This window comes from Ranitomeya variabilis, unplaced genomic scaffold (genome assembly GCF_051348905.1).
Source record: "Ranitomeya variabilis isolate aRanVar5 unplaced genomic scaffold, aRanVar5.hap1 Scaffold_390, whole genome shotgun sequence".
NCBI lineage: Eukaryota > Metazoa > Chordata > Amphibia > Anura > Dendrobatidae > Ranitomeya > Ranitomeya variabilis.
The window spans coordinates 13,513-40,882 of record NW_027508126.1 but is presented as its reverse complement, the minus strand read 5'-3'; the positions used below and the strand labels follow the sequence as shown (position 1 = coordinate 40,882).

Sequence of the window (27,370 nt, the reverse complement as noted above, 5' to 3'; positions counted from 1 at the left end):
TGGTAGGCCTTGGTGCGGCCCACGGGGCGCAGCGGCTTCGGTATCGCTTCTCGGCCTTTTGGCTAAGATCAAGTGTAGTATCTGTTCTTATCAGTTTAATATCTGATACGTCCCCTATTTGGGGACCATATATTAAATGGATTTTTGGAACAGGGAGATGGAAGAAGAGCTTGCTCTGTCCACTCCACGCATTGACCCGTTATTGCAGTATCTCCGGGACCAGTGCACTCCTTCTCTGATCCAGTTTCTAAAAACAGATTGAATTGAAATCAGCGCGAGTTGTCTTTTAACCCTTTATGGGAATTGATTTCAGGGTCAAAGAAGCACTTTTCTCAGGCCAAGTGTAGCATTTTGTTTGATTTCTCCTGGCCAATTGCAACATTTTCTGCGCCTTGCCTGGCCTTGCTTTCACCTATGTCTGTCAAACATTGCATTGCATTCAATATGCAATCAATCAATCAATCAATCAATCAATCAATCAATTTGTCTTTACTGGTTGCTGCAACAGGTGTGTTAAGATTTAGGCCTTTCTTACAGTGTTGCAAATATACTGTGTCGGCTACCAAACTAGGCCCCTGCTGTCTGTCAGCACTTGCTATTTAAATTGAAGCATTCAATGAGTAGTTCTGCCATACATACTGCATTTCTGACCGCAGGAATTCTTTTTTGAAACATTGTCTCCCTCTTGTGGACCACCGGTTTTTCAATGCGTTGTATTATATGCATTTTTAAAAGAAAAAAAGTAAGTAAAAATGGTGCCTGTGCTGATCTTGAATAGGCTTGTCTTGTCCATCTACACCTGTGTGTGTGTGAGCATTCTAATGCTTTTCACCAACCAGGTGCGCTGCCTGCAGTAGATAGAATCTTAGCACGGAACATTCATGTGCTGTCACAATGGGGCTGGCTGGAGGGTGTGGTCAAAGTAGGCGGAGTTATGCAGATTCAAAACGCGTCGTGCACAGCTTGAACAAACACTCACACACAGACAGACAGACAGACAGACACACACACTCTCCGTCTCTCACACACAGACACACATACACAGCAGAACTGTCATTGACAGCAGAACTGTCATTGAGAAGGCCTCCCTCCAGAGTTTCTGAAAATGTCCTCCCTGCGGCAATCTTTTGCTCTGTCTCCACAATGGGTATTGGTGGTAGGCCTTGGTGCGGCCCACGGGGCGCAGCGGCTTCGGTATCGCTTCTCGGCCTTTTGGCTAAGATCAAGTGTAGTATCTGTTCTTATCAGTTTAATATCTGATACGTCCCCTATTTGGGGACCATATATTAAATGGATTTTTGGAACAGGGAGATGGAAGAAGAGCTTGCTCTGTCCACTCCACGCATTGACCCGTTATTGCAGTATCTCCGGGACCAGTGCACTCCTTCTCTGATCCAGTTTCTAAAAACAGATTGAATTGAAATCAGCGCGAGTTGTCTTTTAACCCTTTATGGGAATTGATTTCAGGGTCAAAGAAGCACTTTTCTCAGGCCAAGTGTAGCATTTTGTTTGATTTCTCCTGGCCAATTGCAACATTTTCTGCGCCTTGCCTGGCCTTGCTTTCACCTATGTCTGTCAAACATTGCATTGCATTCAATATGCAATCAATCAATCAATCAATCAATCAATCAATCAATTTGTCTTTACTGGTTGCTGCAACAGGTGTGTTAAGATTTAGGCCTTTCTTACAGTGTTGCAAATATACTGTGTCGGCTACCAAACTAGGCCCCTGCTGTCTGTCAGCACTTGCTATTTAAATTGAAGCATTCAATGAGTAGTTCTGCCATACATACTGCATTTCTGACCGCAGGAATTCTTTTTTGAAACATTGTCTCCCTCTTGTGGACCACCGGTTTTTCAATGCGTTGTATTATATGCATTTTTAAAAGAAAAAAAGTAAGTAAAAATGGTGCCTGTGCTGATCTTGAATAGGCTTGTCTTGTCCATCTACACCTGTGTGTGTGTGAGCATTCTAATGCTTTTCACCAACCAGGTGCGCTGCCTGCAGTAGATAGAATCTTAGCACGGAACATTCATGTGCTGTCACAATGGGGCTGGCTGGAGGGTGTGGTCAAAGTAGGCGGAGTTATGCAGATTCAAAACGCGTCGTGCACAGCTTGAACAAACACTCACACACAGACAGACAGACAGACAGACACACACACTCTCCGTCTCTCACACACAGACACACATACACAGCAGAACTGTCATTGACAGCAGAACTGTCATTGAGAAGGCCTCCCTCCAGAGTTTCTGAAAATGTCCTCCCTGCGGCAATCTTTTGCTCTGTCTCCACAATGGGTATTGGTGGTAGGCCTTGGTGCGGCCCACGGGGCGCAGCGGCTTCGGTATCGCTTCTCGGCCTTTTGGCTAAGATCAAGTGTAGTATCTGTTCTTATCAGTTTAATATCTGATACGTCCCCTATTTGGGGACCATATATTAAATGGATTTTTGGAACAGGGAGATGGAAGAAGAGCTTGCTCTGTCCACTCCACGCATTGACCCGTTATTGCAGTATCTCCGGGACCAGTGCACTCCTTCTCTGATCCAGTTTCTAAAAACAGATTGAATTGAAATCAGCGCGAGTTGTCTTTTAACCCTTTATGGGAATTGATTTCAGGGTCAAAGAAGCACTTTTCTCAGGCCAAGTGTAGCATTTTGTTTGATTTCTCCTGGCCAATTGCAACATTTTCTGCGCCTTGCCTGGCCTTGCTTTCACCTATGTCTGTCAAACATTGCATTGCATTCAATATGCAATCAATCAATCAATCAATCAATCAATCAATCAATTTGTCTTTACTGGTTGCTGCAACAGGTGTGTTAAGATTTAGGCCTTTCTTACAGTGTTGCAAATATACTGTGTCGGCTACCAAACTAGGCCCCTGCTGTCTGTCAGCACTTGCTATTTAAATTGAAGCATTCAATGAGTAGTTCTGCCATACATACTGCATTTCTGACCGCAGGAATTCTTTTTTGAAACATTGTCTCCCTCTTGTGGACCACCGGTTTTTCAATGCGTTGTATTATATGCATTTTTAAAAGAAAAAAAGTAAGTAAAAATGGTGCCTGTGCTGATCTTGAATAGGCTTGTCTTGTCCATCTACACCTGTGTGTGTGTGAGCATTCTAATGCTTTTCACCAACCAGGTGCGCTGCCTGCAGTAGATAGAATCTTAGCACGGAACATTCATGTGCTGTCACAATGGGGCTGGCTGGAGGGTGTGGTCAAAGTAGGCGGAGTTATGCAGATTCAAAACGCGTCGTGCACAGCTTGAACAAACACTCACACACAGACAGACAGACAGACAGACACACACACTCTCCGTCTCTCACACACAGACACACATACACAGCAGAACTGTCATTGACAGCAGAACTGTCATTGAGAAGGCCTCCCTCCAGAGTTTCTGAAAATGTCCTCCCTGCGGCAATCTTTTGCTCTGTCTCCACAATGGGTATTGGTGGTAGGCCTTGGTGCGGCCCACGGGGCGCAGCGGCTTCGGTATCGCTTCTCGGCCTTTTGGCTAAGATCAAGTGTAGTATCTGTTCTTATCAGTTTAATATCTGATACGTCCCCTATTTGGGGACCATATATTAAATGGATTTTTGGAACAGGGAGATGGAAGAAGAGCTTGCTCTGTCCACTCCACGCATTGACCCGTTATTGCAGTATCTCCGGGACCAGTGCACTCCTTCTCTGATCCAGTTTCTAAAAACAGATTGAATTGAAATCAGCGCGAGTTGTCTTTTAACCCTTTATGGGAATTGATTTCAGGGTCAAAGAAGCACTTTTCTCAGGCCAAGTGTAGCATTTTGTTTGATTTCTCCTGGCCAATTGCAACATTTTCTGCGCCTTGCCTGGCCTTGCTTTCACCTATGTCTGTCAAACATTGCATTGCATTCAATATGCAATCAATCAATCAATCAATCAATCAATCAATCAATCAATTTGTCTTTACTGGTTGCTGCAACAGGTGTGTTAAGATTTAGGCCTTTCTTACAGTGTTGCAAATATACTGTGTCGGCTACCAAACTAGGCCCCTGCTGTCTGTCAGCACTTGCTATTTAAATTGAAGCATTCAATGAGTAGTTCTGCCATACATACTGCATTTCTGACCGCAGGAATTCTTTTTTGAAACATTGTCTCCCTCTTGTGGACCACCGGTTTTTCAATGCGTTGTATTATATGCATTTTTAAAAGAAAAAAAGTAAGTAAAAATGGTGCCTGTGCTGATCTTGAATAGGCTTGTCTTGTCCATCTACACCTGTGTGTGTGTGAGCATTCTAATGCTTTTCACCAACCAGGTGCGCTGCCTGCAGTAGATAGAATCTTAGCACGGAACATTCATGTGCTGTCACAATGGGGCTGGCTGGAGGGTGTGGTCAAAGTAGGCGGAGTTATGCAGATTCAAAACGCGTCGTGCACAGCTTGAACAAACACTCACACACAGACAGACAGACAGACAGACACACACACTCTCCGTCTCTCACACACAGACACACATACACAGCAGAACTGTCATTGACAGCAGAACTGTCATTGAGAAGGCCTCCCTCCAGAGTTTCTGAAAATGTCCTCCCTGCGGCAATCTTTTGCTCTGTCTCCACAATGGGTATTGGTGGTAGGCCTTGGTGCGGCCCACGGGGCGCAGCGGCTTCGGTATCGCTTCTCGGCCTTTTGGCTAAGATCAAGTGTAGTATCTGTTCTTATCAGTTTAATATCTGATACGTCCCCTATTTGGGGACCATATATTAAATGGATTTTTGGAACAGGGAGATGGAAGAAGAGCTTGCTCTGTCCACTCCACGCATTGACCCGTTATTGCAGTATCTCCGGGACCAGTGCACTCCTTCTCTGATCCAGTTTCTAAAAACAGATTGAATTGAAATCAGCGCGAGTTGTCTTTTAACCCTTTATGGGAATTGATTTCAGGGTCAAAGAAGCACTTTTCTCAGGCCAAGTGTAGCATTTTGTTTGATTTCTCCTGGCCAATTGCAACATTTTCTGCGCCTTGCCTGGCCTTGCTTTCACCTATGTCTGTCAAACATTGCATTGCATTCAATATGCAATCAATCAATCAATCAATCAATCAATCAATCAATTTGTCTTTACTGGTTGCTGCAACAGGTGTGTTAAGATTTAGGCCTTTCTTACAGTGTTGCAAATATACTGTGTCGGCTACCAAACTAGGCCCCTGCTGTCTGTCAGCACTTGCTATTTAAATTGAAGCATTCAATGAGTAGTTCTGCCATACATACTGCATTTCTGACCGCAGGAATTCTTTTTTGAAACATTGTCTCCCTCTTGTGGACCACCGGTTTTTCAATGCGTTGTATTATATGCATTTTTAAAAGAAAAAAAGTAAGTAAAAATGGTGCCTGTGCTGATCTTGAATAGGCTTGTCTTGTCCATCTACACCTGTGTGTGTGTGAGCATTCTAATGCTTTTCACCAACCAGGTGCGCTGCCTGCAGTAGATAGAATCTTAGCACGGAACATTCATGTGCTGTCACAATGGGGCTGGCTGGAGGGTGTGGTCAAAGTAGGCGGAGTTATGCAGATTCAAAACGCGTCGTGCACAGCTTGAACAAACACTCACACACAGACAGACAGACAGACAGACACACACACTCTCCGTCTCTCACACACAGACACACATACACAGCAGAACTGTCATTGACAGCAGAACTGTCATTGAGAAGGCCTCCCTCCAGAGTTTCTGAAAATGTCCTCCCTGCGGCAATCTTTTGCTCTGTCTCCACAATGGGTATTGGTGGTAGGCCTTGGTGCGGCCCACGGGGCGCAGCGGCTTCGGTATCGCTTCTCGGCCTTTTGGCTAAGATCAAGTGTAGTATCTGTTCTTATCAGTTTAATATCTGATACGTCCCCTATTTGGGGACCATATATTAAATGGATTTTTGGAACAGGGAGATGGAAGAAGAGCTTGCTCTGTCCACTCCACGCATTGACCCGTTATTGCAGTATCTCCGGGACCAGTGCACTCCTTCTCTGATCCAGTTTCTAAAAACAGATTGAATTGAAATCAGCGCGAGTTGTCTTTTAACCCTTTATGGGAATTGATTTCAGGGTCAAAGAAGCACTTTTCTCAGGCCAAGTGTAGCATTTTGTTTGATTTCTCCTGGCCAATTGCAACATTTTCTGCGCCTTGCCTGGCCTTGCTTTCACCTATGTCTGTCAAACATTGCATTGCATTCAATATGCAATCAATCAATCAATCAATCAATCAATCAATCAATTTGTCTTTACTGGTTGCTGCAACAGGTGTGTTAAGATTTAGGCCTTTCTTACAGTGTTGCAAATATACTGTGTCGGCTACCAAACTAGGCCCCTGCTGTCTGTCAGCACTTGCTATTTAAATTGAAGCATTCAATGAGTAGTTCTGCCATACATACTGCATTTCTGACCGCAGGAATTCTTTTTTGAAACATTGTCTCCCTCTTGTGGACCACCGGTTTTTCAATGCGTTGTATTATATGCATTTTTAAAAGAAAAAAAGTAAGTAAAAATGGTGCCTGTGCTGATCTTGAATAGGCTTGTCTTGTCCATCTACACCTGTGTGTGTGTGAGCATTCTAATGCTTTTCACCAACCAGGTGCGCTGCCTGCAGTAGATAGAATCTTAGCACGGAACATTCATGTGCTGTCACAATGGGGCTGGCTGGAGGGTGTGGTCAAAGTAGGCGGAGTTATGCAGATTCAAAACGCGTCGTGCACAGCTTGAACAAACACTCACACACAGACAGACAGACAGACAGACACACACACTCTCCGTCTCTCACACACAGACACACATACACAGCAGAACTGTCATTGACAGCAGAACTGTCATTGAGAAGGCCTCCCTCCAGAGTTTCTGAAAATGTCCTCCCTGCGGCAATCTTTTGCTCTGTCTCCACAATGGGTATTGGTGGTAGGCCTTGGTGCGGCCCACGGGGCGCAGCGGCTTCGGTATCGCTTCTCGGCCTTTTGGCTAAGATCAAGTGTAGTATCTGTTCTTATCAGTTTAATATCTGATACGTCCCCTATTTGGGGACCATATATTAAATGGATTTTTGGAACAGGGAGATGGAAGAAGAGCTTGCTCTGTCCACTCCACGCATTGACCCGTTATTGCAGTATCTCCGGGACCAGTGCACTCCTTCTCTGATCCAGTTTCTAAAAACAGATTGAATTGAAATCAGCGCGAGTTGTCTTTTAACCCTTTATGGGAATTGATTTCAGGGTCAAAGAAGCACTTTTCTCAGGCCAAGTGTAGCATTTTGTTTGATTTCTCCTGGCCAATTGCAACATTTTCTGCGCCTTGCCTGGCCTTGCTTTCACCTATGTCTGTCAAACATTGCATTGCATTCAATATGCAATCAATCAATCAATCAATCAATCAATCAATCAATTTGTCTTTACTGGTTGCTGCAACAGGTGTGTTAAGATTTAGGCCTTTCTTACAGTGTTGCAAATATACTGTGTCGGCTACCAAACTAGGCCCCTGCTGTCTGTCAGCACTTGCTATTTAAATTGAAGCATTCAATGAGTAGTTCTGCCATACATACTGCATTTCTGACCGCAGGAATTCTTTTTTGAAACATTGTCTCCCTCTTGTGGACCACCGGTTTTTCAATGCGTTGTATTATATGCATTTTTAAAAGAAAAAAAGTAAGTAAAAATGGTGCCTGTGCTGATCTTGAATAGGCTTGTCTTGTCCATCTACACCTGTGTGTGTGTGAGCATTCTAATGCTTTTCACCAACCAGGTGCGCTGCCTGCAGTAGATAGAATCTTAGCACGGAACATTCATGTGCTGTCACAATGGGGCTGGCTGGAGGGTGTGGTCAAAGTAGGCGGAGTTATGCAGATTCAAAACGCGTCGTGCACAGCTTGAACAAACACTCACACACAGACAGACAGACAGACAGACACACACACTCTCCGTCTCTCACACACAGACACACATACACAGCAGAACTGTCATTGACAGCAGAACTGTCATTGAGAAGGCCTCCCTCCAGAGTTTCTGAAAATGTCCTCCCTGCGGCAATCTTTTGCTCTGTCTCCACAATGGGTATTGGTGGTAGGCCTTGGTGCGGCCCACGGGGCGCAGCGGCTTCGGTATCGCTTCTCGGCCTTTTGGCTAAGATCAAGTGTAGTATCTGTTCTTATCAGTTTAATATCTGATACGTCCCCTATTTGGGGACCATATATTAAATGGATTTTTGGAACAGGGAGATGGAAGAAGAGCTTGCTCTGTCCACTCCACGCATTGACCCGTTATTGCAGTATCTCCGGGACCAGTGCACTCCTTCTCTGATCCAGTTTCTAAAAACAGATTGAATTGAAATCAGCGCGAGTTGTCTTTTAACCCTTTATGGGAATTGATTTCAGGGTCAAAGAAGCACTTTTCTCAGGCCAAGTGTAGCATTTTGTTTGATTTCTCCTGGCCAATTGCAACATTTTCTGCGCCTTGCCTGGCCTTGCTTTCACCTATGTCTGTCAAACATTGCATTGCATTCAATATGCAATCAATCAATCAATCAATCAATCAATCAATCAATTTGTCTTTACTGGTTGCTGCAACAGGTGTGTTAAGATTTAGGCCTTTCTTACAGTGTTGCAAATATACTGTGTCGGCTACCAAACTAGGCCCCTGCTGTCTGTCAGCACTTGCTATTTAAATTGAAGCATTCAATGAGTAGTTCTGCCATACATACTGCATTTCTGACCGCAGGAATTCTTTTTTGAAACATTGTCTCCCTCTTGTGGACCACCGGTTTTTCAATGCGTTGTATTATATGCATTTTTAAAAGAAAAAAAGTAAGTAAAAATGGTGCCTGTGCTGATCTTGAATAGGCTTGTCTTGTCCATCTACACCTGTGTGTGTGTGAGCATTCTAATGCTTTTCACCAACCAGGTGCGCTGCCTGCAGTAGATAGAATCTTAGCACGGAACATTCATGTGCTGTCACAATGGGGCTGGCTGGAGGGTGTGGTCAAAGTAGGCGGAGTTATGCAGATTCAAAACGCGTCGTGCACAGCTTGAACAAACACTCACACACAGACAGACAGACAGACAGACACACACACTCTCCGTCTCTCACACACAGACACACATACACAGCAGAACTGTCATTGACAGCAGAACTGTCATTGAGAAGGCCTCCCTCCAGAGTTTCTGAAAATGTCCTCCCTGCGGCAATCTTTTGCTCTGTCTCCACAATGGGTATTGGTGGTAGGCCTTGGTGCGGCCCACGGGGCGCAGCGGCTTCGGTATCGCTTCTCGGCCTTTTGGCTAAGATCAAGTGTAGTATCTGTTCTTATCAGTTTAATATCTGATACGTCCCCTATTTGGGGACCATATATTAAATGGATTTTTGGAACAGGGAGATGGAAGAAGAGCTTGCTCTGTCCACTCCACGCATTGACCCGTTATTGCAGTATCTCCGGGACCAGTGCACTCCTTCTCTGATCCAGTTTCTAAAAACAGATTGAATTGAAATCAGCGCGAGTTGTCTTTTAACCCTTTATGGGAATTGATTTCAGGGTCAAAGAAGCACTTTTCTCAGGCCAAGTGTAGCATTTTGTTTGATTTCTCCTGGCCAATTGCAACATTTTCTGCGCCTTGCCTGGCCTTGCTTTCACCTATGTCTGTCAAACATTGCATTGCATTCAATATGCAATCAATCAATCAATCAATCAATCAATCAATCAATTTGTCTTTACTGGTTGCTGCAACAGGTGTGTTAAGATTTAGGCCTTTCTTACAGTGTTGCAAATATACTGTGTCGGCTACCAAACTAGGCCCCTGCTGTCTGTCAGCACTTGCTATTTAAATTGAAGCATTCAATGAGTAGTTCTGCCATACATACTGCATTTCTGACCGCAGGAATTCTTTTTTGAAACATTGTCTCCCTCTTGTGGACCACCGGTTTTTCAATGCGTTGTATTATATGCATTTTTAAAAGAAAAAAAGTAAGTAAAAATGGTGCCTGTGCTGATCTTGAATAGGCTTGTCTTGTCCATCTACACCTGTGTGTGTGTGAGCATTCTAATGCTTTTCACCAACCAGGTGCGCTGCCTGCAGTAGATAGAATCTTAGCACGGAACATTCATGTGCTGTCACAATGGGGCTGGCTGGAGGGTGTGGTCAAAGTAGGCGGAGTTATGCAGATTCAAAACGCGTCGTGCACAGCTTGAACAAACACTCACACACAGACAGACAGACAGACAGACACACACACTCTCCGTCTCTCACACACAGACACACATACACAGCAGAACTGTCATTGACAGCAGAACTGTCATTGAGAAGGCCTCCCTCCAGAGTTTCTGAAAATGTCCTCCCTGCGGCAATCTTTTGCTCTGTCTCCACAATGGGTATTGGTGGTAGGCCTTGGTGCGGCCCACGGGGCGCAGCGGCTTCGGTATCGCTTCTCGGCCTTTTGGCTAAGATCAAGTGTAGTATCTGTTCTTATCAGTTTAATATCTGATACGTCCCCTATTTGGGGACCATATATTAAATGGATTTTTGGAACAGGGAGATGGAAGAAGAGCTTGCTCTGTCCACTCCACGCATTGACCCGTTATTGCAGTATCTCCGGGACCAGTGCACTCCTTCTCTGATCCAGTTTCTAAAAACAGATTGAATTGAAATCAGCGCGAGTTGTCTTTTAACCCTTTATGGGAATTGATTTCAGGGTCAAAGAAGCACTTTTCTCAGGCCAAGTGTAGCATTTTGTTTGATTTCTCCTGGCCAATTGCAACATTTTCTGCGCCTTGCCTGGCCTTGCTTTCACCTATGTCTGTCAAACATTGCATTGCATTCAATATGCAATCAATCAATCAATCAATCAATCAATCAATCAATTTGTCTTTACTGGTTGCTGCAACAGGTGTGTTAAGATTTAGGCCTTTCTTACAGTGTTGCAAATATACTGTGTCGGCTACCAAACTAGGCCCCTGCTGTCTGTCAGCACTTGCTATTTAAATTGAAGCATTCAATGAGTAGTTCTGCCATACATACTGCATTTCTGACCGCAGGAATTCTTTTTTGAAACATTGTCTCCCTCTTGTGGACCACCGGTTTTTCAATGCGTTGTATTATATGCATTTTTAAAAGAAAAAAAGTAAGTAAAAATGGTGCCTGTGCTGATCTTGAATAGGCTTGTCTTGTCCATCTACACCTGTGTGTGTGTGAGCATTCTAATGCTTTTCACCAACCAGGTGCGCTGCCTGCAGTAGATAGAATCTTAGCACGGAACATTCATGTGCTGTCACAATGGGGCTGGCTGGAGGGTGTGGTCAAAGTAGGCGGAGTTATGCAGATTCAAAACGCGTCGTGCACAGCTTGAACAAACACTCACACACAGACAGACAGACAGACAGACACACACACTCTCCGTCTCTCACACACAGACACACATACACAGCAGAACTGTCATTGACAGCAGAACTGTCATTGAGAAGGCCTCCCTCCAGAGTTTCTGAAAATGTCCTCCCTGCGGCAATCTTTTGCTCTGTCTCCACAATGGGTATTGGTGGTAGGCCTTGGTGCGGCCCACGGGGCGCAGCGGCTTCGGTATCGCTTCTCGGCCTTTTGGCTAAGATCAAGTGTAGTATCTGTTCTTATCAGTTTAATATCTGATACGTCCCCTATTTGGGGACCATATATTAAATGGATTTTTGGAACAGGGAGATGGAAGAAGAGCTTGCTCTGTCCACTCCACGCATTGACCCGTTATTGCAGTATCTCCGGGACCAGTGCACTCCTTCTCTGATCCAGTTTCTAAAAACAGATTGAATTGAAATCAGCGCGAGTTGTCTTTTAACCCTTTATGGGAATTGATTTCAGGGTCAAAGAAGCACTTTTCTCAGGCCAAGTGTAGCATTTTGTTTGATTTCTCCTGGCCAATTGCAACATTTTCTGCGCCTTGCCTGGCCTTGCTTTCACCTATGTCTGTCAAACATTGCATTGCATTCAATATGCAATCAATCAATCAATCAATCAATCAATCAATTTGTCTTTACTGGTTGCTGCAACAGGTGTGTTAAGATTTAGGCCTTTCTTACAGTGTTGCAAATATACTGTGTCGGCTACCAAACTAGGCCCCTGCTGTCTGTCAGCACTTGCTATTTAAATTGAAGCATTCAATGAGTAGTTCTGCCATACATACTGCATTTCTGACCGCAGGAATTCTTTTTTGAAACATTGTCTCCCTCTTGTGGACCACCGGTTTTTCAATGCGTTGTATTATATGCATTTTTAAAAGAAAAAAAGTAAGTAAAAATGGTGCCTGTGCTGATCTTGAATAGGCTTGTCTTGTCCATCTACACCTGTGTGTGTGTGAGCATTCTAATGCTTTTCACCAACCAGGTGCGCTGCCTGCAGTAGATAGAATCTTAGCACGGAACATTCATGTGCTGTCACAATGGGGCTGGCTGGAGGGTGTGGTCAAAGTAGGCGGAGTTATGCAGATTCAAAACGCGTCGTGCACAGCTTGAACAAACACTCACACACAGACAGACAGACAGACAGACACACACACTCTCCGTCTCTCACACACAGACACACATACACAGCAGAACTGTCATTGACAGCAGAACTGTCATTGAGAAGGCCTCCCTCCAGAGTTTCTGAAAATGTCCTCCCTGCGGCAATCTTTTGCTCTGTCTCCACAATGGGTATTGGTGGTAGGCCTTGGTGCGGCCCACGGGGCGCAGCGGCTTCGGTATCGCTTCTCGGCCTTTTGGCTAAGATCAAGTGTAGTATCTGTTCTTATCAGTTTAATATCTGATACGTCCCCTATTTGGGGACCATATATTAAATGGATTTTTGGAACAGGGAGATGGAAGAAGAGCTTGCTCTGTCCACTCCACGCATTGACCCGTTATTGCAGTATCTCCGGGACCAGTGCACTCCTTCTCTGATCCAGTTTCTAAAAACAGATTGAATTGAAATCAGCGCGAGTTGTCTTTTAACCCTTTATGGGAATTGATTTCAGGGTCAAAGAAGCACTTTTCTCAGGCCAAGTGTAGCATTTTGTTTGATTTCTCCTGGCCAATTGCAACATTTTCTGCGCCTTGCCTGGCCTTGCTTTCACCTATGTCTGTCAAACATTGCATTGCATTCAATATGCAATCAATCAATCAATCAATCAATCAATCAATCAATTTGTCTTTACTGGTTGCTGCAACAGGTGTGTTAAGATTTAGGCCTTTCTTACAGTGTTGCAAATATACTGTGTCGGCTACCAAACTAGGCCCCTGCTGTCTGTCAGCACTTGCTATTTAAATTGAAGCATTCAATGAGTAGTTCTGCCATACATACTGCATTTCTGACCGCAGGAATTCTTTTTTGAAACATTGTCTCCCTCTTGTGGACCACCGGTTTTTCAATGCGTTGTATTATATGCATTTTTAAAAGAAAAAAAGTAAGTAAAAATGGTGCCTGTGCTGATCTTGAATAGGCTTGTCTTGTCCATCTACACCTGTGTGTGTGTGAGCATTCTAATGCTTTTCACCAACCAGGTGCGCTGCCTGCAGTAGATAGAATCTTAGCACGGAACATTCATGTGCTGTCACAATGGGGCTGGCTGGAGGGTGTGGTCAAAGTAGGCGGAGTTATGCAGATTCAAAACGCGTCGTGCACAGCTTGAACAAACACTCACACACAGACAGACAGACAGACAGACACACACACTCTCCGTCTCTCACACACAGACACACATACACAGCAGAACTGTCATTGACAGCAGAACTGTCATTGAGAAGGCCTCCCTCCAGAGTTTCTGAAAATGTCCTCCCTGCGGCAATCTTTTGCTCTGTCTCCACAATGGGTATTGGTGGTAGGCCTTGGTGCGGCCCACGGGGCGCAGCGGCTTCGGTATCGCTTCTCGGCCTTTTGGCTAAGATCAAGTGTAGTATCTGTTCTTATCAGTTTAATATCTGATACGTCCCCTATTTGGGGACCATATATTAAATGGATTTTTGGAACAGGGAGATGGAAGAAGAGCTTGCTCTGTCCACTCCACGCATTGACCCGTTATTGCAGTATCTCCGGGACCAGTGCACTCCTTCTCTGATCCAGTTTCTAAAAACAGATTGAATTGAAATCAGCGCGAGTTGTCTTTTAACCCTTTATGGGAATTGATTTCAGGGTCAAAGAAGCACTTTTCTCAGGCCAAGTGTAGCATTTTGTTTGATTTCTCCTGGCCAATTGCAACATTTTCTGCGCCTTGCCTGGCCTTGCTTTCACCTATGTCTGTCAAACATTGCATTGCATTCAATATGCAATCAATCAATCAATCAATCAATCAATCAATCAATTTGTCTTTACTGGTTGCTGCAACAGGTGTGTTAAGATTTAGGCCTTTCTTACAGTGTTGCAAATATACTGTGTCGGCTACCAAACTAGGCCCCTGCTGTCTGTCAGCACTTGCTATTTAAATTGAAGCATTCAATGAGTAGTTCTGCCATACATACTGCATTTCTGACCGCAGGAATTCTTTTTTGAAACATTGTCTCCCTCTTGTGGACCACCGGTTTTTCAATGCGTTGTATTATATGCATTTTTAAAAGAAAAAAAGTAAGTAAAAATGGTGCCTGTGCTGATCTTGAATAGGCTTGTCTTGTCCATCTACACCTGTGTGTGTGTGAGCATTCTAATGCTTTTCACCAACCAGGTGCGCTGCCTGCAGTAGATAGAATCTTAGCACGGAACATTCATGTGCTGTCACAATGGGGCTGGCTGGAGGGTGTGGTCAAAGTAGGCGGAGTTATGCAGATTCAAAACGCGTCGTGCACAGCTTGAACAAACACTCACACACAGACAGACAGACAGACAGACACACACACTCTCCGTCTCTCACACACAGACACACATACACAGCAGAACTGTCATTGACAGCAGAACTGTCATTGAGAAGGCCTCCCTCCAGAGTTTCTGAAAATGTCCTCCCTGCGGCAATCTTTTGCTCTGTCTCCACAATGGGTATTGGTGGTAGGCCTTGGTGCGGCCCACGGGGCGCAGCGGCTTCGGTATCGCTTCTCGGCCTTTTGGCTAAGATCAAGTGTAGTATCTGTTCTTATCAGTTTAATATCTGATACGTCCCCTATTTGGGGACCATATATTAAATGGATTTTTGGAACAGGGAGATGGAAGAAGAGCTTGCTCTGTCCACTCCACGCATTGACCCGTTATTGCAGTATCTCCGGGACCAGTGCACTCCTTCTCTGATCCAGTTTCTAAAAACAGATTGAATTGAAATCAGCGCGAGTTGTCTTTTAACCCTTTATGGGAATTGATTTCAGGGTCAAAGAAGCACTTTTCTCAGGCCAAGTGTAGCATTTTGTTTGATTTCTCCTGGCCAATTGCAACATTTTCTGCGCCTTGCCTGGCCTTGCTTTCACCTATGTCTGTCAAACATTGCATTGCATTCAATATGCAATCAATCAATCAATCAATCAATCAATCAATCAATTTGTCTTTACTGGTTGCTGCAACAGGTGTGTTAAGATTTAGGCCTTTCTTACAGTGTTGCAAATATACTGTGTCGGCTACCAAACTAGGCCCCTGCTGTCTGTCAGCACTTGCTATTTAAATTGAAGCATTCAATGAGTAGTTCTGCCATACATACTGCATTTCTGACCGCAGGAATTCTTTTTTGAAACATTGTCTCCCTCTTGTGGACCACCGGTTTTTCAATGCGTTGTATTATATGCATTTTTAAAAGAAAAAAAGTAAGTAAAAATGGTGCCTGTGCTGATCTTGAATAGGCTTGTCTTGTCCATCTACACCTGTGTGTGTGTGAGCATTCTAATGCTTTTCACCAACCAGGTGCGCTGCCTGCAGTAGATAGAATCTTAGCACGGAACATTCATGTGCTGTCACAATGGGGCTGGCTGGAGGGTGTGGTCAAAGTAGGCGGAGTTATGCAGATTCAAAACGCGTCGTGCACAGCTTGAACAAACACTCACACACAGACAGACAGACAGACAGACACACACACTCTCCGTCTCTCACACACAGACACACATACACAGCAGAACTGTCATTGACAGCAGAACTGTCATTGAGAAGGCCTCCCTCCAGAGTTTCTGAAAATGTCCTCCCTGCGGCAATCTTTTGCTCTGTCTCCACAATGGGTATTGGTGGTAGGCCTTGGTGCGGCCCACGGGGCGCAGCGGCTTCGGTATCGCTTCTCGGCCTTTTGGCTAAGATCAAGTGTAGTATCTGTTCTTATCAGTTTAATATCTGATACGTCCCCTATTTGGGGACCATATATTAAATGGATTTTTGGAACAGGGAGATGGAAGAAGAGCTTGCTCTGTCCACTCCACGCATTGACCCGTTATTGCAGTATCTCCGGGACCAGTGCACTCCTTCTCTGATCCAGTTTCTAAAAACAGATTGAATTGAAATCAGCGCGAGTTGTCTTTTAACCCTTTATGGGAATTGATTTCAGGGTCAAAGAAGCACTTTTCTCAGGCCAAGTGTAGCATTTTGTTTGATTTCTCCTGGCCAATTGCAACATTTTCTGCGCCTTGCCTGGCCTTGCTTTCACCTATGTCTGTCAAACATTGCATTGCATTCAATATGCAATCAATCAATCAATCAATCAATCAATCAATCAATTTGTCTTTACTGGTTGCTGCAACAGGTGTGTTAAGATTTAGGCCTTTCTTACAGTGTTGCAAATATACTGTGTCGGCTACCAAACTAGGCCCCTGCTGTCTGTCAGCACTTGCTATTTAAATTGAAGCATTCAATGAGTAGTTCTGCCATACATACTGCATTTCTGACCGCAGGAATTCTTTTTTGAAACATTGTCTCCCTCTTGTGGACCACCGGTTTTTCAATGCGTTGTATTATATGCATTTTTAAAAGAAAAAAAGTAAGTAAAAATGGTGCCTGTGCTGATCTTGAATAGGCTTGTCTTGTCCATCTACACCTGTGTGTGTGTGAGCATTCTAATGCTTTTCACCAACCAGGTGCGCTGCCTGCAGTAGATAGAATCTTAGCACGGAACATTCATGTGCTGTCACAATGGGGCTGGCTGGAGGGTGTGGTCAAAGTAGGCGGAGTTATGCAGATTCAAAACGCGTCGTGCACAGCTTGAACAAACACTCACACACAGACAGACAGACAGACAGACACACACACTCTCCGTCTCTCACACACAGACACACATACACAGCAGAACTGTCATTGACAGCAGAACTGTCATTGAGAAGGCCTCCCTCCAGAGTTTCTGAAAATGTCCTCCCTGCGGCAATCTTTTGCTCTGTCTCCACAATGGGTATTGGTGGTAGGCCTTGGTGCGGCCCACGGGGCGCAGCGGCTTCGGTATCGCTTCTCGGCCTTTTGGCTAAGATCAAGTGTAGTATCTGTTCTTATCAGTTTAATATCTGATACGTCCCCTATTTGGGGACCATATATTAAATGGATTTTTGGAACAGGGAGATGGAAGAAGAGCTTGCTCTGTCCACTCCACGCATTGACCCGTTATTGCAGTATCTCCGGGACCAGTGCACTCCTTCTCTGATCCAGTTTCTAAAAACAGATTGAATTGAAATCAGCGCGAGTTGTCTTTTAACCCTTTATGGGAATTGATTTCAGGGTCAAAGAAGCACTTTTCTCAGGCCAAGTGTAGCATTTTGTTTGATTTCTCCTGGCCAATTGCAACATTTTCTGCGCCTTGCCTGGCCTTGCTTTCACCTATGTCTGTCAAACATTGCATTGCATTCAATATGCAATCAATCAATCAATCAATCAATCAATCAATCAATTTGTCTTTACTGGTTGCTGCAACAGGTGTGTTAAGATTTAGGCCTTTCTTACAGTGTTGCAAATATACTGTGTCGGCTACCAAACTAGGCCCCTGCTGTCTGTCAGCACTTGCTATTTAAATTGAAGCATTCAATGAGTAGTTCTGCCATACATACTGCATTTCTGACCGCAGGAATTCTTTTTTGAAACATTGTCTCCCTCTTGTGGACCACCGGTTTTTCAATGCGTTGTATTATATGCATTTTTAAAAGAAAAAAAGTAAGTAAAAATGGTGCCTGTGCTGATCTTGAATAGGCTTGTCTTGTCCATCTACACCTGTGTGTGTGTGAGCATTCTAATGCTTTTCACCAACCAGGTGCGCTGCCTGCAGTAGATAGAATCTTAGCACGGAACATTCATGTGCTGTCACAATGGGGCTGGCTGGAGGGTGTGGTCAAAGTAGGCGGAGTTATGCAGATTCAAAACGCGTCGTGCACAGCTTGAACAAACACTCACACACAGACAGACAGACAGACAGACACACACACTCTCCGTCTCTCACACACAGACACACATACACAGCAGAACTGTCATTGACAGCAGAACTGTCATTGAGAAGGCCTCCCTCCAGAGTTTCTGAAAATGTCCTCCCTGCGGCAATCTTTTGCTCTGTCTCCACAATGGGTATTGGTGGTAGGCCTTGGTGCGGCCCACGGGGCGCAGCGGCTTCGGTATCGCTTCTCGGCCTTTTGGCTAAGATCAAGTGTAGTATCTGTTCTTATCAGTTTAATATCTGATACGTCCCCTATTTGGGGACCATATATTAAATGGATTTTTGGAACAGGGAGATGGAAGAAGAGCTTGCTCTGTCCACTCCACGCATTGACCCGTTATTGCAGTATCTCCGGGACCAGTGCACTCCTTCTCTGATCCAGTTTCTAAAAACAGATTGAATTGAAATCAGCGCGAGTTGTCTTTTAACCCTTTATGGGAATTGATTTCAGGGTCAAAGAAGCACTTTTCTCAGGCCAAGTGTAGCATTTTGTTTGATTTCTCCTGGCCAATTGCAACATTTTCTGCGCCTTGCCTGGCCTTGCTTTCACCTATGTCTGTCAAACATTGCATTGCATTCAATATGCAATCAATCAATCAATCAATCAATCAATCAATCAATTTGTCTTTACTGGTTGCTGCAACAGGTGTGTTAAGATTTAGGCCTTTCTTACAGTGTTGCAAATATACTGTGTCGGCTACCAAACTAGGCCCCTGCTGTCTGTCAGCACTTGCTATTTAAATTGAAGCATTCAATGAGTAGTTCTGCCATACATACTGCATTTCTGACCGCAGGAATTCTTTTTTGAAACATTGTCTCCCTCTTGTGGACCACCGGTTTTTCAATGCGTTGTATTATATGCATTTTTAAAAGAAAAAAAGTAAGTAAAAATGGTGCCTGTGCTGATCTTGAATAGGCTTGTCTTGTCCATCTACACCTGTGTGTGTGTGAGCATTCTAATGCTTTTCACCAACCAGGTGCGCTGCCTGCAGTAGATAGAATCTTAGCACGGAACATTCATGTGCTGTCACAATGGGGCTGGCTGGAGGGTGTGGTCAAAGTAGGCGGAGTTATGCAGATTCAAAACGCGTCGTGCACAGCTTGAACAAACACTCACACACAGACAGACAGACAGACAGACACACACACTCTCCGTCTCTCACACACAGACACACATACACAGCAGAACTGTCATTGACAGCAGAACTGTCATTGAGAAGGCCTCCCTCCAGAGTTTCTGAAAATGTCCTCCCTGCGGCAATCTTTTGCTCTGTCTCCACAATGGGTATTGGTGGTAGGCCTTGGTGCGGCCCACGGGGCGCAGCGGCTTCGGTATCGCTTCTCGGCCTTTTGGCTAAGATCAAGTGTAGTATCTGTTCTTATCAGTTTAATATCTGATACGTCCCCTATTTGGGGACCATATATTAAATGGATTTTTGGAACAGGGAGATGGAAGAAGAGCTTGCTCTGTCCACTCCACGCATTGACCCGTTATTGCAGTATCTCCGGGACCAGTGCACTCCTTCTCTGATCCAGTTTCTAAAAACAGATTGAATTGAAATCAGCGCGAGTTGTCTTTTAACCCTTTATGGGAATTGATTTCAGGGTCAAAGAAGCACTTTTCTCAGGCCAAGTGTAGCATTTTGTTTGATTTCTCCTGGCCAATTGCAACATTTTCTGCGCCTTGCCTGGCCTTGCTTTCACCTATGTCTGTCAAACATTGCATTGCATTCAATATGCAATCAATCAATCAATCAATCAATCAATCAATCAATTTGTCTTTACTGGTTGCTGCAACAGGTGTGTTAAGATTTAGGCCTTTCTTACAGTGTTGCAAATATACTGTGTCGGCTACCAAACTAGGCCCCTGCTGTCTGTCAGCACTTGCTATTTAAATTGAAGCATTCAATGAGTAGTTCTGCCATACATACTGCATTTCTGACCGCAGGAATTCTTTTTTGAAACATTGTCTCCCTCTTGTGGACCACCGGTTTTTCAATGCGTTGTATTATATGCATTTTTAAAAGAAAAAAAGTAAGTAAAAATGGTGCCTGTGCTGATCTTGAATAGGCTTGTCTTGTCCATCTACACCTGTGTGTGTGTGAGCATTCTAATGCTTTTCACCAACCAGGTGCGCTGCCTGCAGTAGATAGAATCTTAGCACGGAACATTCATGTGCTGTCACAATGGGGCTGGCTGGAGGGTGTGGTCAAAGTAGGCGGAGTTATGCAGATTCAAAACGCGTCGTGCACAGCTTGAACAAACACTCACACACAGACAGACAGACAGACAGACACACACACTCTCCGTCTCTCACACACAGACACACATACACAGCAGAACTGTCATTGACAGCAGAACTGTCATTGAGAAGGCCTCCCTCCAGAGTTTCTGAAAATGTCCTCCCTGCGGCAATCTTTTGCTCTGTCTCCACAATGGGTATTGGTGGTAGGCCTTGGTGCGGCCCACGGGGCGCAGCGGCTTCGGTATCGCTTCTCGGCCTTTTGGCTAAGATCAAGTGTAGTATCTGTTCTTATCAGTTTAATATCTGATACGTCCCCTATTTGGGGACCATATATTAAATGGATTTTTGGAACAGGGAGATGGAAGAAGAGCTTGCTCTGTCCACTCCACGCATTGACCCGTTATTGCAGTATCTCCGGGACCAGTGCACTCCTTCTCTGATCCAGTTTCTAAAAACAGATTGAATTGAAATCAGCGCGAGTTGTCTTTTAACCCTTTATGGGAATTGATTTCAGGGTCAAAGAAGCACTTTTCTCAGGCCAAGTGTAGCATTTTGTTTGATTTCTCCTGGCCAATTGCAACATTTTCTGCGCCTTGCCTGGCCTTGCTTTCACCTATGTCTGTCAAACATTGCATTGCATTCAATATGCAATCAATCAATCAATCAATCAATCAATCAATCAATTTGTCTTTACTGGTTGCTGCAACAGGTGTGTTAAGATTTAGGCCTTTCTTACAGTGTTGCAAATATACTGTGTCGGCTACCAAACTAGGCCCCTGCTGTCTGTCAGCACTTGCTATTTAAATTGAAGCATTCAATGAGTAGTTCTGCCATACATACTGCATTTCTGACCGCAGGAATTCTTTTTTGAAACATTGTCTCCCTCTTGTGGACCACCGGTTTTTCAATGCGTTGTATTATATGCATTTTTAAAAGAAAAAAAGTAAGTAAAAATGGTGCCTGTGCTGATCTTGAATAGGCTTGTCTTGTCCATCTACACCTGTGTGTGTGTGAGCATTCTAATGCTTTTCACCAACCAGGTGCGCTGCCTGCAGTAGATAGAATCTTAGCACGGAACATTCATGTGCTGTCACAATGGGGCTGGCTGGAGGGTGTGGTCAAAGTAGGCGGAGTTATGCAGATTCAAAACGCGTCGTGCACAGCTTGAACAAACACACACACACAGACAGACAGACAGACAGACACACACACTCTCCGTCTCTCACACACAGACACACATACACAGCAGAACTGTCATTGACAGCAGAACTGTCATTGAGAAGGCCTCCCTCCAGAGTTTCTGAAAATGTCCTCCCTGCGGCAATCTTTTGCTCTGTCTCCACAATGGGTATTGGTGGTAGGCCTTGGTGCGGCCCACGGGGCGCAGCGGCTTCGGTATCGCTTCTCGGCCTTTTGGCTAAGATCAAGTGTAGTATCTGTTCTTATCAGTTTAATATCTGATACGTCCCCTATTTGGGGACCATATATTAAATGGATTTTTGGAACAGGGAGATGGAAGAAGAGCTTGCTCTGTCCACTCCACGCATTGACCCGTTATTGCAGTATCTCCGGGACCAGTGCACTCCTTCTCTGATCCAGTTTCTAAAAACAGATTGAATTGAAATCAGCGCGAGTTGTCTTTTAACCCTTTATGGGAATTGATTTCAGGGTCAAAGAAGCACTTTTCTCAGGCCAAGTGTAGCATTTTGTTTGATTTCTCCTGGCCAATTGCAACATTTTCTGCGCCTTGCCTGGCCTTGCTTTCACCTATGTCTGTCAAACATTGCATTGCATTCAATATGCAATCAATCAATCAATCAATCAATCAATCAATCAATTTGTCTTTACTGGTTGCTGCAACAGGTGTGTTAAGATTTAGGCCTTTCTTACAGTGTTGCAAATATACTGTGTCGGCTACCAAACTAGGCCCCTGCTGTCTGTCAGCACTTGCTATTTAAATTGAAGCATTCAATGAGTAGTTCTGCCATACATACTGCATTTCTGACCGCAGGAATTCTTTTTTGAAACATTGTCTCCCTCTTGTGGACCACCGGTTTTTCAATGCGTTGTATTATATGCATTTTTAAAAGAAAAAAAGTAAGTAAAAATGGTGCCTGTGCTGATCTTGAATAGGCTTGTCTTGTCCATCTACACCTGTGTGTGTGTGAGCATTCTAATGCTTTTCACCAACCAGGTGCGCTGCCTGCAGTAGATAGAATCTTAGCACGGAACATTCATGTGCTGTCACAATGGGGCTGGCTGGAGGGTGTGGTCAAAGTAGGCGGAGTTATGCAGATTCAAAACGCGTCGTGCACAGCTTGAACAAACACTCACACACAGACAGACAGACAGACAGACACACACACTCTCCGTCTCTCACACACAGACACACATACACAGCAGAACTGTCATTGACAGCAGAACTGTCATTGAGAAGGCCTCCCTCCAGAGTTTCTGAAAATGTCCTCCCTGCGGCAATCTTTTGCTCTGTCTCCACAATGGGTATTGGTGGTAGGCCTTGGTGCGGCCCACGGGGCGCAGCGGCTTCGGTATCGCTTCTCGGCCTTTTGGCTAAGATCAAGTGTAGTATCTGTTCTTATCAGTTTAATATCTGATACGTCCCCTATTTGGGGACCATATATTAAATGGATTTTTGGAACAGGGAGATGGAAGAAGAGCTTGCTCTGTCCACTCCACGCATTGACCCGTTATTGCAGTATCTCCGGGACCAGTGCACTCCTTCTCTGATCCAGTTTCTAAAAACAGATTGAATTGAAATCAGCGCGAGTTGTCTTTTAACCCTTTATGGGAATTGATTTCAGGGTCAAAGAAGCACTTTTCTCAGGCCAAGTGTAGCATTTTGTTTGATTTCTCCTGGCCAATTGCAACATTTTCTGCGCCTTGCCTGGCCTTGCTTTCACCTATGTCTGTCAAACATTGCATTGCATTCAATATGCAATCAATCAATCAATCAATCAATCAATCAATCAATTTGTCTTTACTGGTTGCTGCAACAGGTGTGTTAAGATTTAGGCCTTTCTTACAGTGTTGCAAATATACTGTGTCGGCTACCAAACTAGGCCCCTGCTGTCTGTCAGCACTTGCTATTTAAATTGAAGCATTCAATGAGTAGTTCTGCCATACATACTGCATTTCTGACCGCAGGAATTCTTTTTTGAAACATTGTCTCCCTCTTGTGGACCACCGGTTTTTCAATGCGTTGTATTATATGCATTTTTAAAAGAAAAAAAGTAAGTAAAAATGGTGCCTGTGCTGATCTTGAATAGGCTTGTCTTGTCCATCTACACCTGTGTGTGTGTGAGCATTCTAATGCTTTTCACCAACCAGGTGCGCTGCCTGCAGTAGATAGAATCTTAGCACGGAACATTCATGTGCTGTCACAATGGGGCTGGCTGGAGGGTGTGGTCAAAGTAGGCGGAGTTATGCAGATTCAAAACGCGTCGTGCACAGCTTGAACAAACACTCACACACAGACAGACAGACAGACAGACACACACACTCTCCGTCTCTCACACACAGACACACATACACAGCAGAACTGTCATTGACAGCAGAACTGTCATTGAGAAGGCCTCCCTCCAGAGTTTCTGAAAATGTCCTCCCTGCGGCAATCTTTTGCTCTGTCTCCACAATGGGTATTGGTGGTAGGCCTTGGTGCGGCCCACGGGGCGCAGCGGCTTCGGTATCGCTTCTCGGCCTTTTGGCTAAGATCAAGTGTAGTATCTGTTCTTATCAGTTTAATATCTGATACGTCCCCTATTTGGGGACCATATATTAAATGGATTTTTGGAACAGGGAGATGGAAGAAGAGCTTGCTCTGTCCACTCCACGCATTGACCCGTTATTGCAGTATCTCCGGGACCAGTGCACTCCTTCTCTGATCCAGTTTCTAAAAACAGATTGAATTGAAATCAGCGCGAGTTGTCTTTTAACCCTTTATGGGAATTGATTTCAGGGTCAAAGAAGCACTTTTCTCAGGCCAAGTGTAGCATTTTGTTTGATTTCTCCTGGCCAATTGCAACATTTTCTGCGCCTTGCCTGGCCTTGCTTTCACCTATGTCTGTCAAACATTGCATTGCATTCAATATGCAATCAATCAATCAATCAATCAATCAATCAATCAATTTGTCTTTACTGGTTGCTGCAACAGGTGTGTTAAGATTTAGGCCTTTCTTACAGTGTTGCAAATATACTGTGTCGGCTACCAAACTAGGCCCCTGCTGTCTGTCAGCACTTGCTATTTAAATTGAAGCATTCAATGAGTAGTTCTGCCATACATACTGCATTTCTGACCGCAGGAATTCTTTTTTGAAACATTGTCTCCCTCTTGTGGACCACCGGTTTTTCAATGCGTTGTATTATATGCATTTTTAAAAGAAAAAAAGTAAGTAAAAATGGTGCCTGTGCTGATCTTGAATAGGCTTGTCTTGTCCATCTACACCTGTGTGTGTGTGAGCATTCTAATGCTTTTCACCAACCAGGTGCGCTGCCTGCAGTAGATAGAATCTTAGCACGGAACATTCATGTGCTGTCACAATGGGGCTGGCTGGAGGGTGTGGTCAAAGTAGGCGGAGTTATGCAGATTCAAAACGCGTCGTGCACAGCTTGAACAAACACTCACACACAGACAGACAGACAGACAGACACACACACTCTCCGTCTCTCACACACAGACACACATACACAGCAGAACTGTCATTGACAGCAGAACTGTCATTGAGAAGGCCTCCCTCCAGAGTTTCTGAAAATGTCCTCCCTGCGGCAATCTTTTGCTCTGTCTCCACAATGGGTATTGGTGGTAGGCCTTGGTGCGGCCCACGGGGCGCAGCGGCTTCGGTATCGCTTCTCGGCCTTTTGGCTAAGATCAAGTGTAGTATCTGTTCTTATCAGTTTAATATCTGATACGTCCCCTATTTGGGGACCATATATTAAATGGATTTTTGGAACAGGGAGATGGAAGAAGAGCTTGCTCTGTCCACTCCACGCATTGACCCGTTATTGCAGTATCTCCGGGACCAGTGCACTCCTTCTCTGATCCAGTTTCTAAAAACAGATTGAATTGAAATCAGCGCGAGTTGTCTTTTAACCCTTTATGGGAATTGATTTCAGGGTCAAAGAAGCACTTTTCTCAGGCCAAGTGTAGCATTTTGTTTGATTTCTCCTGGCCAATTGCAACATTTTCTGCGCCTTGCCTGGCCTTGCTTTCACCTATGTCTGTCAAACATTGCATTGCATTCAATATGCAATCAATCAATCAATCAATCAATCAATCAATCAATTTGTCTTTACTGGTTGCTGCAACAGGTGTGTTAAGATTTAGGCCTTTCTTACAGTGTTGCAAATATACTGTGTCGGCTACCAAACTAGGCCCCTGCTGTCTGTCAGCACTTGCTATTTAAATTGAAGCATTCAATGAGTAGTTCTGCCATACATACTGCATTTCTGACCGCAGGAATTCTTTTTTGAAACATTGTCTCCCTCTTGTGGACCACCGGTTTTTCAATGCGTTGTATTATATGCATTTTTAAAAGAAAAAAAGTAAGTAAAAATGGTGCCTGTGCTGATCTTGAATAGGCTTGTCTTGTCCATCTACACCTGTGTGTGTGTGAGCATTCTAATGCTTTTCACCAACCAGGTGCGCTGCCTGCAGTAGATAGAATCTTAGCACGGAACATTCATGTGCTGTCACAATGGGGCTGGCTGGAGGGTGTGGTCAAAGTAGGCGGAGTTATGCAGATTCAAAACGCGTCGTGCACAGCTTGAACAAACACTCACACACAGACAGACAGACAGACAGACACACACACTCTCCGTCTCTCACACACAGACACACATACACAGCAGAACTGTCATTGACAGCAGAACTGTCATTGAGAAGGCCTCCCTCCAGAGTTTCTGAAAATGTCCTCCCTGCGGCAATCTTTTGCTCTGTCTCCACAATGGGTATTGGTGGTAGGCCTTGGTGCGGCCCACGGGGCGCAGCGGCTTCGGTATCGCTTCTCGGCCTTTTGGCTAAGATCAAGTGTAGTATCTGTTCTTATCAGTTTAATATCTGATACGTCCCCTATTTGGGGACCATATATTAAATGGATTTTTGGAACAGGGAGATGGAAGAAGAGCTTGCTCTGTCCACTCCACGCATTGACCCGTTATTGCAGTATCTCCGGGACCAGTGCACTCCTTCTCTGATCCAGTTTCTAAAAACAGATTGAATTGAAATCAGCGCGAGTTGTCTTTTAACCCTTTATGGGAATTGATTTCAGGGTCAAAGAAGCACTTTTCTCAGGCCAAGTGTAGCATTTTGTTTGATTTCTCCTGGCCAATTGCAACATTTTCTGCGCCTTGCCTGGCCTTGCTTTCACCTATGTCTGTCAAACATTGCATTGCATTCAATATGCAATCAATCAATCAATCAATCAATCAATCAATCAATTTGTCTTTACTGGTTGCTGCAACAGGTGTGTTAAGATTTAGGCCTTTCTTACAGTGTTGCAAATATACTGTGTCGGCTACCAAACTAGGCCCCTGCTGTCTGTCAGCACTTGCTATTTAAATTGAAGCATTCAATGAGTAGTTCTGCCATACATACTGCATTTCTGACCGCAGGAATTCTTTTTTGAAACATTGTCTCCCTCTTGTGGACCACCGGTTTTTCAATGCGTTGTATTATATGCATTTTTAAAAGAAAAAAAGTAAGTAAAAATGGTGCCTGTGCTGATCTTGAATAGGCTTGTCTTGTCCATCTACACCTGTGTGTGTGTGAGCATTCTAATGCTTT

General features: G+C 44.4%; 24 non-coding genes across 24 annotated transcripts; all 24 read left to right on the top strand.

Moving 5' to 3' along the window:
• The first annotated feature begins 42 nt into the window (after positions 1-42).
• LOC143790520 (U2 spliceosomal RNA) lies at positions 43-233 on the top strand. Its single transcript, XR_013219656.1, has one exon. It is a non-coding gene; the product is annotated as a U2 spliceosomal RNA (small nuclear RNA).
• Positions 234-1,196: 963 nt separating this feature from the next.
• On the top strand, positions 1,197-1,387 carry LOC143790518 (U2 spliceosomal RNA). The gene has a single exon (XR_013219654.1). It is a non-coding gene; the product is annotated as a U2 spliceosomal RNA (small nuclear RNA).
• Positions 1,388-2,350: 963 nt separating this feature from the next.
• LOC143790517 (U2 spliceosomal RNA) lies at positions 2,351-2,541 on the top strand. Its single transcript, XR_013219653.1, has one exon. It is a non-coding gene; the product is annotated as a U2 spliceosomal RNA (small nuclear RNA).
• A 963-nt stretch (positions 2,542-3,504) lies between these two features.
• On the top strand, positions 3,505-3,695 carry LOC143790516 (U2 spliceosomal RNA). The gene has a single exon (XR_013219652.1). It is a non-coding gene; the product is annotated as a U2 spliceosomal RNA (small nuclear RNA).
• A 967-nt stretch (positions 3,696-4,662) lies between these two features.
• Positions 4,663-4,853, top strand: LOC143790515 (U2 spliceosomal RNA). The gene has a single exon (XR_013219651.1). It is a non-coding gene; the product is annotated as a U2 spliceosomal RNA (small nuclear RNA).
• Positions 4,854-5,816: 963 nt separating this feature from the next.
• Positions 5,817-6,007, top strand: LOC143790514 (U2 spliceosomal RNA). The gene has a single exon (XR_013219650.1). It is a non-coding gene; the product is annotated as a U2 spliceosomal RNA (small nuclear RNA).
• A 963-nt stretch (positions 6,008-6,970) lies between these two features.
• On the top strand, positions 6,971-7,161 carry LOC143790513 (U2 spliceosomal RNA). The gene has a single exon (XR_013219649.1). It is a non-coding gene; the product is annotated as a U2 spliceosomal RNA (small nuclear RNA).
• A 963-nt stretch (positions 7,162-8,124) lies between these two features.
• On the top strand, positions 8,125-8,315 carry LOC143790512 (U2 spliceosomal RNA). Its single transcript, XR_013219648.1, has one exon. It is a non-coding gene; the product is annotated as a U2 spliceosomal RNA (small nuclear RNA).
• Positions 8,316-9,278: 963 nt separating this feature from the next.
• Positions 9,279-9,469, top strand: LOC143790511 (U2 spliceosomal RNA). The gene has a single exon (XR_013219647.1). It is a non-coding gene; the product is annotated as a U2 spliceosomal RNA (small nuclear RNA).
• Positions 9,470-10,432: 963 nt separating this feature from the next.
• Positions 10,433-10,623, top strand: LOC143790510 (U2 spliceosomal RNA). Its single transcript, XR_013219646.1, has one exon. It is a non-coding gene; the product is annotated as a U2 spliceosomal RNA (small nuclear RNA).
• A 963-nt stretch (positions 10,624-11,586) lies between these two features.
• Positions 11,587-11,777, top strand: LOC143790509 (U2 spliceosomal RNA). The gene has a single exon (XR_013219645.1). It is a non-coding gene; the product is annotated as a U2 spliceosomal RNA (small nuclear RNA).
• A 959-nt stretch (positions 11,778-12,736) lies between these two features.
• Positions 12,737-12,927, top strand: LOC143790507 (U2 spliceosomal RNA). Its single transcript, XR_013219643.1, has one exon. It is a non-coding gene; the product is annotated as a U2 spliceosomal RNA (small nuclear RNA).
• Positions 12,928-13,890: 963 nt separating this feature from the next.
• Positions 13,891-14,081, top strand: LOC143790506 (U2 spliceosomal RNA). Its single transcript, XR_013219642.1, has one exon. It is a non-coding gene; the product is annotated as a U2 spliceosomal RNA (small nuclear RNA).
• A 963-nt stretch (positions 14,082-15,044) lies between these two features.
• Positions 15,045-15,235, top strand: LOC143790505 (U2 spliceosomal RNA). The gene has a single exon (XR_013219641.1). It is a non-coding gene; the product is annotated as a U2 spliceosomal RNA (small nuclear RNA).
• Positions 15,236-16,198: 963 nt separating this feature from the next.
• Positions 16,199-16,389, top strand: LOC143790504 (U2 spliceosomal RNA). The gene has a single exon (XR_013219640.1). It is a non-coding gene; the product is annotated as a U2 spliceosomal RNA (small nuclear RNA).
• Positions 16,390-17,352: 963 nt separating this feature from the next.
• Positions 17,353-17,543, top strand: LOC143790503 (U2 spliceosomal RNA). Its single transcript, XR_013219639.1, has one exon. It is a non-coding gene; the product is annotated as a U2 spliceosomal RNA (small nuclear RNA).
• A 963-nt stretch (positions 17,544-18,506) lies between these two features.
• Positions 18,507-18,697, top strand: LOC143790502 (U2 spliceosomal RNA). Its single transcript, XR_013219638.1, has one exon. It is a non-coding gene; the product is annotated as a U2 spliceosomal RNA (small nuclear RNA).
• A 963-nt stretch (positions 18,698-19,660) lies between these two features.
• LOC143790501 (U2 spliceosomal RNA) lies at positions 19,661-19,851 on the top strand. Its single transcript, XR_013219637.1, has one exon. It is a non-coding gene; the product is annotated as a U2 spliceosomal RNA (small nuclear RNA).
• Positions 19,852-20,814: 963 nt separating this feature from the next.
• Positions 20,815-21,005, top strand: LOC143790500 (U2 spliceosomal RNA). Its single transcript, XR_013219636.1, has one exon. It is a non-coding gene; the product is annotated as a U2 spliceosomal RNA (small nuclear RNA).
• A 963-nt stretch (positions 21,006-21,968) lies between these two features.
• LOC143790499 (U2 spliceosomal RNA) lies at positions 21,969-22,159 on the top strand. The gene has a single exon (XR_013219635.1). It is a non-coding gene; the product is annotated as a U2 spliceosomal RNA (small nuclear RNA).
• Positions 22,160-23,122: 963 nt separating this feature from the next.
• On the top strand, positions 23,123-23,313 carry LOC143790498 (U2 spliceosomal RNA). Its single transcript, XR_013219634.1, has one exon. It is a non-coding gene; the product is annotated as a U2 spliceosomal RNA (small nuclear RNA).
• A 963-nt stretch (positions 23,314-24,276) lies between these two features.
• Positions 24,277-24,467, top strand: LOC143790496 (U2 spliceosomal RNA). The gene has a single exon (XR_013219632.1). It is a non-coding gene; the product is annotated as a U2 spliceosomal RNA (small nuclear RNA).
• Positions 24,468-25,430: 963 nt separating this feature from the next.
• Positions 25,431-25,621, top strand: LOC143790495 (U2 spliceosomal RNA). Its single transcript, XR_013219631.1, has one exon. It is a non-coding gene; the product is annotated as a U2 spliceosomal RNA (small nuclear RNA).
• A 963-nt stretch (positions 25,622-26,584) lies between these two features.
• Positions 26,585-26,775, top strand: LOC143790494 (U2 spliceosomal RNA). Its single transcript, XR_013219630.1, has one exon. It is a non-coding gene; the product is annotated as a U2 spliceosomal RNA (small nuclear RNA).
• The last annotated feature ends 595 nt before the right edge of the window (positions 26,776-27,370 follow it).